General features: G+C 37.6%; 1 pseudogene; it reads right to left on the minus strand.

Annotated features, from left to right (window-relative positions):
- Positions 1-242: 242 nt before the first annotated feature.
- Positions 243-7011, minus strand: LOC133058689 (large ribosomal subunit protein eL6-like; annotated as a pseudogene).
- Between the last annotated feature and the right edge of the window lie 7032 nt (positions 7012-14043).

Consider the following 14043-nt stretch of genomic DNA (forward strand, 5'->3'; position numbering starts at 1 on the left):
GACTACTTGCGGAATGTTAAATAATCTTGATACCATGTCAATAATATTTATGAAGAAAATATCTATTTTTATATGACTTGGAAACATGGAACTACCAAAACATTTAAAGAAAATAAAGACCGCTCAAAACTAACTTTGACTCACATTTGACTGTATCTATTTTTGTTTTTTGTTTTTAATTTTATTTATTATTTTATTTTTTGAAATGGACAAATTATTTAATTAGGTTTTTTGCAAGAAGTTCAGAATACTACTTTGTGAGGATAAATTCCATCTGTGAGAGCAAACATAGAGCGGAGGTAGCCCTGGAGCTGAGGGACAGCTTTGATTCTTGGCAGAATTTGTGAGTCCACAGCTTTCTGATCAGCCTTGCGCTGCTCTGTGATCTCCTATTTCTCTCTCTCTCTGTGTGGAAGATCTCACCCTCCTGGTGTCTCGGCTTACGCAGCTTCTTCTTCCTGAAGTAAGTGTCAGTGAGATGTTCTGGGATTTTCACACCACTGATACCGATTTTGGTGGAGGTGGCAATGACAAATTTCTGGTGTGTTCTGCGCAGAGGAACTCGATTGAGGGATAGAGGCCCAGTCACAAGTAGCAAGCCACTGCCCAGCTGCTTCAGGAAAACGACCCTCTTGCCTCCGTGGTGCCCCGTGAGGGTGATCAGAAGGGTCCCAGGAGTGATGCTGGTGCGCAGCCTCCTCGCGTGCTTACTGAACGGTTTCTGGCCGTGACTCAAGTTTCCGAGGCACATCTTCAGTAGGATAATACCTAGGCATTTTGCGAAGCTTGACCACTCGGGTACCACCATTCTTATCGCCACCAACTGGTTTTGTGACAGTAGCAAGAACCCGAACCTTCTTTTTCTTTTCGACCTTGGATTTAGCTGCTGAATACCTTCTCTGGGCCTTTCTGGAGTATATGGCTGATCGGGAATATATGCCAATTCCTCTGACCAGGACGGGGTTTCGGCTGCAGCGGGGCTTCCCCTTCCTAACTTTCTTCACCATTTTCACCTTTTTAGCCTTGTTGCCAGCATCAGCCTTCTTGGCTTCAGGTTTTTTCTCCTTAGTATCTGGCTTCTCAGCCTTTTCACCCGCCAACTTGCAAGATGGGAAAGAGCTCTATTTTTGTTTTTAAATGCATGATATATAGGATGTAAGATACTCAAAGAAAGGGATTTTGGCATTATTTACTAAATTATTCCAAGCACCTATTAGAATAGTGCTTGGCACGTATAGGCATTAAATAATTAAACTATTGAATTGATCAAGAATTAAACTTATACTATTTGTATAATTTGCATTATTTTTAGATTTAATGTTATGTTATCCATTAACAGAAAGATGGATAAAGAAGATACATGTGTATACATGTGATATATATATATATACACACACACACACACACATATATATATATATATATATACGCACATTATTATGTGGTGAAATGCTATTCAATCACCAGAAAGGAGGAAATCTTGCCATTTGTGTCAACATAGATGGAATTCGAGAGCATTATGTTAAGTAAAATAACTCAGACAGAGAAAGAAATACTGCATGGTGTCACTTATATGTGGAATCTTAAAAATAAGTCAGACTCATAGAGTAGAGAAGTGGTTGTCAGGGGCTGGGGGCTGTTGGGGGACAGGGGGAGAGGCTACAAAAAGGGTACAAACTTCTAATTATAAGATGACTAAAGTCTGAGGATCTAAAGTATAGGATGATAACTGTAGTTGATAAGACCGTATGTATAACTGAAATTTGCTAAGAGAGTAGAACTTACGTTTTCTTAAAAAAAAGAAAAAGAAAAAGGATATGTTAATTAACTAGATGGAGAAAGCTTTTCATAATATATATGTCTAGCAAATCACCACAACATACATTTTAATTATCTTGCAATTTTATATGTCAACTATACCTTAATAAAGCTAAAACAATTGGCATTATAGTGTAAGCATTTTCCTGTTATATTTTTAACACATAGTGTTTCATTAATTACTCTTAAAAATCACAATTTTATCTATTCAATAAAATCTACCTTAAAAAGACAAACTGCTTTCCAAAAGGTTGTACTGATCTACAGCAGAATGAGTTACATACAGCACACAGCTGTTTTCAGCCCTCATCATTATGGTTACAGTCTGAGTGCTCAAAATGTGGCCCTCAACCTCAGCAACATTGTCATCGCTTGGAGATTATGAGAAATGCAGACTCTGTCTGATCCTTTCTTTGCCTCATTGAATCAGGATCTATATTTTAACAAGATCCTCTGGTGTTTTGAACATTCCTTAAAGTTCGAACTTGCAGAGGCTCAACTTTTGAATTTAAACTTTCTCTTCCAAATGTTTATTGTGCTTTTTTGGCTCTTTTTGAATTGTCCATTTCCATCCTTTGCCTGTTTTAAAATTAGGGCTGTTTTCTGAATTGTTTTGAAGATACAAAAAACCTGATGGATTTAAAAAGGAACATGAATGAACTATAAAAAAGAGATCTATTGATGTTGAAGTTTAAATCAATCTAGAAGCAAGTGACATGAAAGGGAGATAGGGGAGAATTGTTTGAAGAAAGGAAAACATTTAAACTGACCCTTATTTAGGACTCTCAGCATATATATCTCTTTTCTTAGCATTTATAAAATATCCATTCATTCACTCAGTACATTTTCTGACTGTCTCTGTATAGTACACTGTACCAGTGCTGTGAATCCATGTAACCATAGGAAGTCTGTTTGCTCATCTTGGGGGCATTACAATCTATTTGGTGTGGTCACATGTATGCAAAATCAACTAATGATAAAAAGTTTCATCAATTATGGCTGATTGAGTGCTAACTATAGGGCTCAGACATTGGACTCATCTGGATGTTAGACAGTGGGTAGTGGAAGGGATGGGATGCACGTTCATTGAATGCTTACCCTGTATGTGTTCTATCTTATTCAGTTCCCTTGATAACTCTGTAAGGAAGTCAGGACATTTGGATCATAAATCATGCAAAGAGCTGAACAGTGATTGTTTTTGGTGACAAAGCAAATAAGGTTTATTTGGGGGAGAGGGGGACAGCCTTTCCTTACATAAGAATTCCAATTAATAAATGTAGAAGGAATGAGGGAAATAGAAAAGTACCATCAGAATGTCATAGGAATCATTTTTGCAGGCAAGATCCACAGGTGAATGTTAAAATTTTGGTCAGAACTTTAAGGAGAAACAAAATATTTGCATAGCCAAAAATTATCACCCCCCAATGCTTACTTAGTCCAAAGAGAAACAGTAAAGTTTATAGTGGAAAAATCTAGCAGGTACCACTTAAGTATCACATAAAACATATTGACACCATTTACTTCCTTAGGATGGGCATGTTCACCTCTATGGTATTCTTCCTCAAAATTTATAACTTCAATCCAATTATGAGAAAATGCTGGGAAAATTCAGATTGAGATATGTGTGTATGTTCAGTTGCTCAGTCATGTCTAACTCTTTGTGGCCCCATGAACTGTTAGCCTGCGAGGCTTCTTTGTCCATGAGATTTTCCAAGCAAGAATATTGGAGCAGGTTGTCATTTCCTTCCCCAGGGTATTGTCCCAACCCAGGGGTCAAACCTGTGTCTCTGGTGTCTCCTGCATTGGCAGGCAGATTGTTTGCCACTCAGCCACCTGGGAAGCCTACAAAATACCTGACCAGTACTCCTCAAAAATGTCAAGGTCATTAAAAGCAAGGAGAGACTGAGTTGTCATCAATTAGAAGTGGCTAAGGAAAATGGTCCCATCTCACTTCATGGGAAATAGATGGGGAAACAGTGGAAGCAGTGTCAGACTTTATTTTTTTGGGCTCCAAAATCACTGCAGATGGTGATTGCAGCCACGAAATTAAAAGACGCTTACTCCTTGGAAGGAAAGTTATGACCAACCTAGACAGCATATTAAAAAGCGGAGACATTACTTTGCCAACAAAGGTTCATCTAGTCAAGGCTATGGTTTTTCCAGTGGTCATGTACAGATGTGAGAGTTGGACTGTGAAGAAAGCTGAGTGCCAAAGAAATGATGCTTTTGAACTATGGTGTTGGAGAAGACTCCTGAGAGTCCCTTGGACTGGAAGGAGATCCAACCAGACCATCCTGAAGGAGATCAATCCTGGGTGTTCATTGGAAGGACTGACGCTGAAGCTGAAACTCCAGTACTTTGGCCACCTCATGCGAAGAGTTGACTCATTGGAAAAGACCCTGATGCTGGGAAATATTGAGGGCAGGAGGAGAAGGGGATGACAGAGGATGCAATGGCTGGATGGCATCACCGACTTAATGGACATGAGTTTGAGTAATCTCCGGGAGTTGGTGATGGACAGGGAGGCCTGGCATGCTGTGATTCATGGGGTCGCAAAGAGTCAGACACGACTGAGCAACTGAACTGAACTGAACTGAAGGAAAATGACAACTAAATGAAGTGTGGGACCTTGAAACATATCCTGGAACAGATAAAGAATAGTAGAGGAAGAACTGATGAAACCTGCATGAAGTCTGTAACTTAGTTATTAATATTGTGCTAATGTAAATTTCTTAGTTTGATGATTAAAGCATACTTATGTGAGATACTAACATTATGGGAAGTTGTTTGGAAAGTATATGGAAACTCACTATACTAGCTTTGCAACACTTCTATAAGTTTAAAATTATTTCCAAATAAGAGGCTGAAACAACCTTTTTATATACTACAAAGGAAAAAGTTTAACTGTGCCTCTTTATCTTGATTTAGTCCTCAGCATAGGACTGTAATCCTAACCATCTTCATGAAAAAGAAGAAATTAAAAAAAAAATGAAGTTAGGTTTTCCTTTTGTAAAGAGTGACCATTTCATTCCAGAATATAAAAGTATTGCTCTACAGAGTCACTCCTTCACTGTCAGAAGGTCTTTCTGCAAAGCATTGCTCATGTGAGATGAAAATTACATATTATACAGAATCATAGACAGTTCTGAACCTTCCCTTCATAATCAGTACAGTTTTAAAATCTTGGTCATCGTGTTTCCCAGCCTGCTTATTTTCACTTTGTAATTAAAAAAATGAGGATGGAAATAACAGTATGTGTTTGTATATTACTTTATATCTTGCAAAGGAGTTTTAAATTTATATTTCATCTCAAGCTGACCAACCGTATGAGATAGGCTACTTATTACCAGCAGCCTTGTATTGGGATTTCAAAATATAGACTCTAGGATATTCATTAAGTTCTAAGGATACAAAGCCAGTTATTGGCTGGTACTCTTCTCTACCTTCCTGAAACTTTCTTACACTCTCTAAAAGTGAATGTGGAAAGTCAAATTCTCTTGTCCTTGTTGCTGCTGTTCACTCAATCAGTTGTGTCCAACTCTTTGCGACCCCTTGGACTGCAGCACGCCAGGCTTCCCTGTCTTTCACCATCTCCTGAAGTTTGCTCAAACTCCTGTCCATTGAGTCGATCATGCCATCCAACCATCTCATCCTCTGTCACCCCCTTCTCCTCAATCTTTACCAGTGCTGGGGTCTTTTCCAATGAGTTGGCTCTTCCCATTAGGTGGCCAAGTATTGGAGCTTCAGCTTCAGCATCAGTCCCCCAGTGAATATTCAGGGTTGATTTCCTTTAGGATTGACTGGTTTGATCTCCTTACTGTCCATGGGACTCTCAAGAGTCTTGTCTTTACACGTCAGAAAACAGGGTCATACTCAGGGTAATACTTATGAAAATAATAATAACACCCAGCCATTATTGCATTCTTAAAATATGCTAAAGAATTTGCCAATTATTTTCTAAATATATACTTTCATTAAATCTTTTTTACAATTTTACAAGGGGATTGGAAAGCAGCCATGGAGAGGATTGGCATCTGGTTGGATGTAATGGACAGGAAAAGAGGGAAGTGTAAAGTGTTATAATGATTATGAACTTTGGTGATGTGGAATATGGTGGGACTACTGATAAAAAGAGAGGATGCAAGAAGAGGAACATGAAGGAAGATGATTTCATTTTGAGTATGTTGTGTGTACTCTTGACCCTATAGTATGTCCCCTGTTTGGCTTCTTTAAAGCACTTAGAATAATTTGTGACGATTAAGCAAAAATTAAATGTTCATTTTATTCTAGTGGTTCAGAGACCAAGATTTAATCAGATACGAGAATGCAAGCTCATAACTCTCAGCAGACTCATCTAGTAGCCACTTTGCTTGGCATGAGGGAAAGCTTTTCTAAGCAAGTTTCTGGAGATTGTGTTGCTGCAGCTACTTCAATTAGCCTGGTGAGACATTACTTTGAAAAGCAAATCAGACTACAATTACAGTGTGTGGGACAGACGGGGTGTGGAGGAGTTAAATGATTGACAATTAACTGTGAGAAGCTTGCTGACACAAAGTCTGATTTGAACAGTGATTAAACAAATATGTCTACAGTTATTACAGTACATGGATTTTCCCCTCATTGTAACCCCACAACTATATTCCTTGGAGTGGAGGAGGATAAGGAAAGCAATCATACATCAGCTGATCAAGCATACACAGTGCCCACAGGATGTACAAAACAGTCTTTCAGGGCAGAGACAAGTCCTTCAACCCAGACAACTCCACACGTACCAAGGGTTCCGTTATCCTCACTAGTTATTTACAGACAACAGACCCTTCATCTCTCATGGAAGTAACAGCTTATACTTCTATATTATTTTATATTTTGTAGGAAAAAAAAAACAAGCCTTCTCTTGGGACTTAAATCTTTTCCATGGCCTCTAGATTCCTTTAATCTAGGGCCCTACTCTTTCTTGTACCAGATTTCAGAAGCCAGTTCATTCTCCACTGGATGCAGTTCATTGAGGGGGGGATCTCGTCTGATGGGTGGAGCATCTACCAGCAAGTTCATATCTTTGACACTGCCAAGATGCACCACCTCTTAACTGGTCTTACATTTGGTATTATCCCAAGAAAATCTCTCCTCCTTTCCTATACTTACTTTTTCTTCTCTACCAAATGCTTCTCCTACGCTCTTACCCCTGGTAGCCATGTCGCTATAATGGGGAGGGATGAAAGAAAACATAACAAATCATCTCACTGACACTCATTTTCAGGTAGGGAGAAGGAAGAAAAGAATCTCCCCATGATTTGTTGTTGTTCAGTTACTCAGTTGTGTCTGACTCTACAACCCTGTGGCCTGCAGCACGCCAGGCTTCCCTGTCCTTCTCTATCTCCCAAAGTTTGCTCAAACTCATGTCCAGTGAATTGGCGATGCCATCCAACCATCTCATCCTCTGTCACCACCCCCCCCTCTTCTCCTCCTCCTTTCAATCTTTCCCAGCATCAGTGTTTTTTCCAGTGAGTCGGCTCTTCACATCAGGTGGCCAAAATACTGGCACTTCAGCATTAGTCCTTCCAATGAATATTCAGGATTGATTTCCTTTAGGATTGATCGATTTGATCTCCTTGCTGTCCAAGGATTCTCAAGAGTCTTCTCTAGTACCACAGTTTGAAATCATCAGTTTTTTGGCACTCAGCCTTCTTTATGGTCCAACTCTCACATCCATACATGACTACTGGAAAAAACCATAGCTTTGACCATACGGACCTTTGTTGGCAAAGTGATGTCTCTGCTTTTTAATATGCTGTCTAGGTTTGTTGTAGCTTTTCTTACAAGGAGCAAGCATCTGTTAATTTCATGGCTGCAGTCACTGTCCTCAGTGATTTTGGAGCCCAATAAAATAAAGTCTGTCACTGTTTCCATTTTTTCCCCATCTATTTGCCATGAAGTTGCAGCCTCACTTTTCATACAGACAGATCAATAGAGATCATTAAAGATTTATTACCATACAAAATCCCGTTCAAATATTAGGGAATTGGTTGTATAATTATGATTAATTGATAAAATGGAAGACAATTTAGAGACTGAAATTGTTTTAGTGAAATTACAGCAGAAAATACTTATGGTGTATATAATAGTTAAATGGAAAAATATGTTACATAACAGTATATACTACTGCAGAATAAACTGAACTTTGTCAAAAAATACATAAAATATTCACAGAAAAAATTGACTGGAAAGTATTTATCAAAGTGTTAATGTTGTAAAATATGAATGATGGAGTTTGTGTGACTAATTTTCTTTCTTATAAATTTTCTTATAATTACAAAAAATTAAACATTTTTAAAATTTGCTTCTACTTTAAAAAACAGAGTCATGATAATCAGCTGGTGACTGGCTGACAAACTCCACCAGCTCCAAAAAATAGTGGGTATTTTTTTGTAGACATGGTATGATAATGTGCTTTGCTTTTTATTTTTAAAAAAATAATCCTGCTGTGTGGCTTGCAGAATTTTAGTTCCCCAACCAGGGATTAAATTATACATTGCTTTGAAAAAACTAAGACTATAATAAAAGCAAAGCTTGAAAACTTTGACAGGGAACAGGAAACTAAATAATATGATGTAGCAGATTTCAAAAACAGCCAAATAAAAAAAAAAAAATAAAAAAAAAAATAAAAAACAGCCAAATAGAAATCCTGGAACTGACAATGTAAGTAAACAAAATTAAGAGAACCAATGGATCAGTATAGCAGCAGGTTAGATACAGCTGGAGAAAGAACTCATGAGCTCATAGGTCCAAAGTTTAGAATGTAAGGTGACTGTAAACATCCTTAGCAATGTGTATTGGCATCCAGGGAGTTGCATTCAAAACACTGAAGATGCAATTTGCAACATAAGTATGTCCACAAGCCAGTGGAATCTACGTGGGTGGTAGTAGGAGGGCAATGTGTTTATTTGCACAAAAGTGATCATATATGTGCTATTTGCCTTCTAGGACTTCTAGTCTATGACTTCTCAAATTGTTCTATTTTCAGTTACATAGGGACACTGAAATAAAGTGGTAGGATCTTTGGATTCTAAAAATATTTAGTAGATTCTATAAGGGATATAAGTATACTACTTGTTGAGATGTTCTTATGTGTAATGTCTTCTTGCAGTTTAAAGGTAAAGGAAGTTTAAATCAAATTAGTTGTTCTTTTAAATTTTACTCTAAAGTGAAAAACTGTTGCAATTATTTGTTCTATGTGTTGATCTAAAATCTATCGTAACCTATTTCATGTTGGGTATATAGTTACCGTTTTAGTTTCACAAATGTAAAGTTTTAATTATATTAATAACTAAAAATTCAATTTGTTTTTGCTTAGTCTCCTTGAGTTTCCTGAATGTGGCTTCTTACCTCTTAGATCAGATGTCTTCTGGTCTGGTCTGCCAATATTTTACTAGGAGGATAGGCCTGCATTAAAAAAATAATTTTATTTTTTCAATTAGTTCATTTTTTGGCTGTGCTTGGTCTTTGCTGCGAGGACTCTTCTCTCTAGTCGTAGGGAGTGGGGGTTGCTCTGGAGTTCTGTGCATGCTTCTCCAGGCCGCGGCTTCTCCTGTGGAGCGCAGGCTCCAGGGCATGCGTTCTTCAGTAATTGCAGCTCCAGGGCTCTAGAGCACTGGCTCAAAAGTTGTGACACAAAAGCTTAGTTGTTTTGCAGCATGCATTTTTATGGCCCTTTTAGTATGACATTTTTCCCGTCCGCAGAGGTTTTCCTACCCCAGGAATACTTAGCCAGTGGAAGGATTTATAGAATTTGGTTTCCTTCGTTCCGAGTCACTCCCGTGGTATTAATAAGGCATCAGTCCCTTATATATTTACTCACTCTCTGATTTTTCTTAAATATTGTCCTTAGTCACCCTTCTTCCTGACTACTCAAGTTATTACTTGGATTTATAGATGGCCATCACATTTGAGACTTAATCTGTTTTTAGAACTACCTTCTCCCACCAAAGGGGCAGTTGCTGCCTGTTCCTTGGCTCTGCTGCTGCTGCTAAGTCACTTCAGTCGTGTCCGACTCCGTGTGAACCCATAGACGGCAGCCCACCAGGCACCCCTGTCCCTGGGATTCTCCAGGCAAGAACACTGGAGTGGGTTTCCTTGGCTCTAGCTGGTTCATTACACTTGTAGTTTTTCTTTCTCAGAGCCACTAGGGGGCGATATTTTCTATCTCAGTCATTTCCAGCAAACTACCAATTTGCAAATAGTGTGGGCTACTATTTTAAAATACCAGCCAGTAATTTTGGGGATATATTTAAAAATTAATAGAGTTAAAATATCAGTTTTAGGTTTACAGAAAAATTGAGCGTAAAAGTACAGAAAGTTCCCTTTTATTCCCTTTTCTCTCCCCCATAGTTAATTTTATTGTTAACAGCTTGCATTAGTGTGGTTAATTTGTTACAATTGATGATCCAATAATGATACATTTTTATTAACTAAATCGCGTACTTACATTAGGGTTTACCCTTTATGTTGTATCGGTCTTGACAAATGATGATGTGTACCCACCCTCAGTTTCATACACAGTAGTTGCATTGCCCTAAAAACCTCCCGCGCTTCACCTGTTCCTCCCTCCTCCCCAAAATGCGGCAGTCACTGGTCCTGTTATTGTCGCTACAGTTTTGCCTTTTCAGAAATGTCGTCCATCTTGAATCGTACACTGCATATCCTCTGCAGATTTGCTTCTTTTGCTTAGCAGTTTGCATTTAAGACTACTTCCTGACTTTCTGTGACTTGATAGCAGAATCTTAATTATTTTATTGTATGTTGTACCACAGTTTGGTTATCCATTCATGTATTGAAGAACATCTTGTTTGCTTCCAAGTTTGGTAATTACGAGTAAAGCTGCTGTAGACATTTGTATGCAGATTCTTATGTGATTGTTAAGTTTTCAACTCATTTGGGTAAATATTAAGGAGCGCAACTGCCAGATCACATGGCTAAAGTATTTTAAGTTTTGTAAGAAACTGCCAAACTGTCTTCCAAAGTGGCTATGCCATTTTGCATGCACACCGAGGAAACCAGATCTGAAAGAGACACATGTACCCCAATGTTCATCGCAGCACTGTTTATAATAGCCAGGACATGGAAGCAACCTAGATGCCCATCAGCAGATGAATGGATAAGGAAGCTGTGGTACATATACACCACGGAATATTACTCAGCCGTTAAAAAGAATTCATTTGAACCAGTCCTAATGAGATGGATGAAACTGGAGCCCATTATACAGAGTGAAGTAAGCCAGAAAGATAAAGACCAATACAGTATACTAATGCATATATATGGAATTTAAAAAGATGGTAACGATAACCCTATATGCAAAACAGAAAAAGAGACACAAATGTACAGAACAGACTTTAGACTCTGTGGGAGAAGGCGAGGGTGGGATGTTCTGAAAGAATAGCATTGAAACAAGTATACTATCAAGAGTGAAACAGATCACCAGCCCAGGTTGGATGCATGAGACAAGTGCTCAGGGCTGGTGCACTGGGAAGACCCAGAGGGATGGGATGGAGAGGGAGGTGGGACGGGGGATCGGGATGGGGAACACATGTAAATCCATGGCTGATTCATGTCAGTGTATGGCAAAAACCACTACAATATTGTAAAGTAATTAGCCTCCAACTAATAAAAATAAATGGAAAAAAAAAAAAAAAACACCAAAAGACAAAGTGGCTATGCCATTTTGCACTTCTACCAGCAATGGATGAGAATTCCTGTTGCTCTACATTCTTAGCAGCAATTACTCTTACCAATGTGCAGGTTTTAACCTTTCTAATATGTGTTCAACATTTCATTGTTTCTGAGTTTGCAATTTCATGCTGGCATATGAGGATGAGTATTTTTGCCCATATTCCAAATAATTGCCATCTTTATGCTTTTTTTGGGGGGGGGATGTGAGTTTAGATCTTTTGACTTATCAAAAAAAATGGGTTATTTTGTTATTGTTGAATTTTATGAATTCTTTGTACACTTTGGAGACCAGTCCTTTGTCAGACATACGTTTTGCTGAGATTTTCTCCCCGTTTCTGTCTTGTCATTTTACTCTCTTAACACTAGCTTTGATAGAGCAGAAAAATTTAACTTTAATGAAAGTCTATCTTACTGCTTTTTCTTTCAAGGAGAGTACTTTTGATATCATATTTAGTCATCACCAAATCTAAAGTCATGTACATGTATTCTTTTTGTATATTCTAGGAATCTTTACTTTTGCATTTTACATTTAGGCCTATGAGCCATTTTGATTTAACTTTTGTGAAAGGTGTAAAGTCAGTGTCTAGCTTCTTTTCTCTCTCTTCATATGACCATGATTATATATTATCATTTTGTGATCTAGTCTTTTCTCTAACACGTTTGATTAAATTTGATTTTTATTTTTGGTAATTTAGAAAAGTTTCTTTTAACTTTATAACTTGTAATGCAAACCCATGTTCCAATCTTATCTCCACCAAATGGTAACTCCTAGGTGACACTGGAAATGTTACTTATACCAAGTTTTAGATTCTCTGTTGTTCAATAGGGGTGTTACTTTTAACTCTGTGCTTCTTCTTCCATTATATTTAGACCTGCACTGTTCAATATGGTATCCACTAGCCAAATGTGGTTTTTAAGCACTTGAAAAGTGACTAGTTAAAATTGAGATGCAAATGGAAATACATACCTAATTCCAAACATTTAGCAACCAAAAAAAAAGAGCAAGATACATCATTAATTTTTTGATTGTATATATATCAGGCTATAATATATACGTATTGGGTTAAATAAAATATATTATTAAAATTAACTTCACCTTCTTCTTTTAATCTTTTTCATGCGACTACCAGAAAATTTTAAATTGCATATTTGATTCATGTTGTGTTTCTGCTGGAGACACTTCTCTCTGGATTCTGGTATCCATTTACCTTACCATGAGTAAATTAGAGTTCAATTTTCCAGAAATATTTTGCACTCCTTACATAGAATGCTCAGTATCTAATGTTTCCCTTTGCTATGTACTCCAAGCAGAATTTGTCACCTAGAACAAAAGAGGTGATATTATGAACTTTTTGTCTTCTAGTAAGGACATAAATAGGATTATTGCAAAAAAGAATACACAATATAGGGGAAGAAAGGGCAAACACAACTGAGGAAAGTAGTGAGGCAAAGACAGATTAATTATAAAGCTAATAACGTTCAAGTTTAAGCTACAGTGCCTTTCACTTACAGGCTCCTTTCAGGGCCCTAAGAGGATGCTAGCAGTGTGTTCACGGGGTCTTATGTTTGTAGCTCTTGCAAATGTAACATATTTAAGCCATAACCAGTGAAGACATCTGTTTCTCTCAACATTGACTTTTCTTTCACCATACATATGTTGTGTCAGTGGCGTTGGGATAATCACAGGCATTTTTGAGATCTGCTTCAGAAAGGTTTAATTGTGGAGACACTGAATTTGGATTCAGTAGGGCATATGTATGTAGCTTGTGAATAAGTTGCTCTGGTTGTTTCATCTGAGAAATGTCTTCGGGAATACTCCTACCCACTGCTGTCTCAATGTACCAAGTGTAGGGACACCAAAGTGAAAGGTGAAAGTTGGCATTGCCATATGAACTTGTCTTGTGGTGCTTGGCAGCAGAAGTCGGAGTGATGAAAGAGGAAAAAGATCTGTGATGTTTGAAGCCAGAAGCTAGTCTGTGTAAAATTCTACCAACCAGATAGTAAAATCAGAAGCAGAGGTTTCAGTTTTCACCAATGCCTCCTTTAAAAAGGGAAGCTCTTTTCTGCTAGGAATATGTTTGATATTACAGCACATAAAATTATACATGTACTGTAGCTTTTTTTCTTTTTTGGTGGGAATTGAACAAAATTGATTTTTTTTTTTATCAGAGTTATTGTTTTTGTAGGGCACAAACTAGGTAAAATAAGCAATGAGAATGTCTGTGTGTAAAGTAATCCACACATGGCACCATTTTCAATACATAACCAGGGAGAGGATTAAAAATATGAATGCAACATCATCCAAAGTTATTCTCAAAATTTGATGAGGATTCTTGGGACTTCCTGAGATTGTTCTGACCAGGTCAGTGAGGTAAAATTATTTTTATAATAATATAAAGACTTTAGTTTCTTTTTTCATTCTCATCCTGTGAAGAGTATATAGTAGAATTTTCCGGCAGCTACATATATGATATGGTGACAGATGAAGATTGAATGCAGAAG

The sequence above is a fragment of the Dama dama genome, chromosome 6 (assembly GCF_033118175.1).
Source record: "Dama dama isolate Ldn47 chromosome 6, ASM3311817v1, whole genome shotgun sequence".
In the NCBI taxonomy this organism is placed as follows: Eukaryota; Metazoa; Chordata; class Mammalia; order Artiodactyla; family Cervidae; genus Dama; species Dama dama.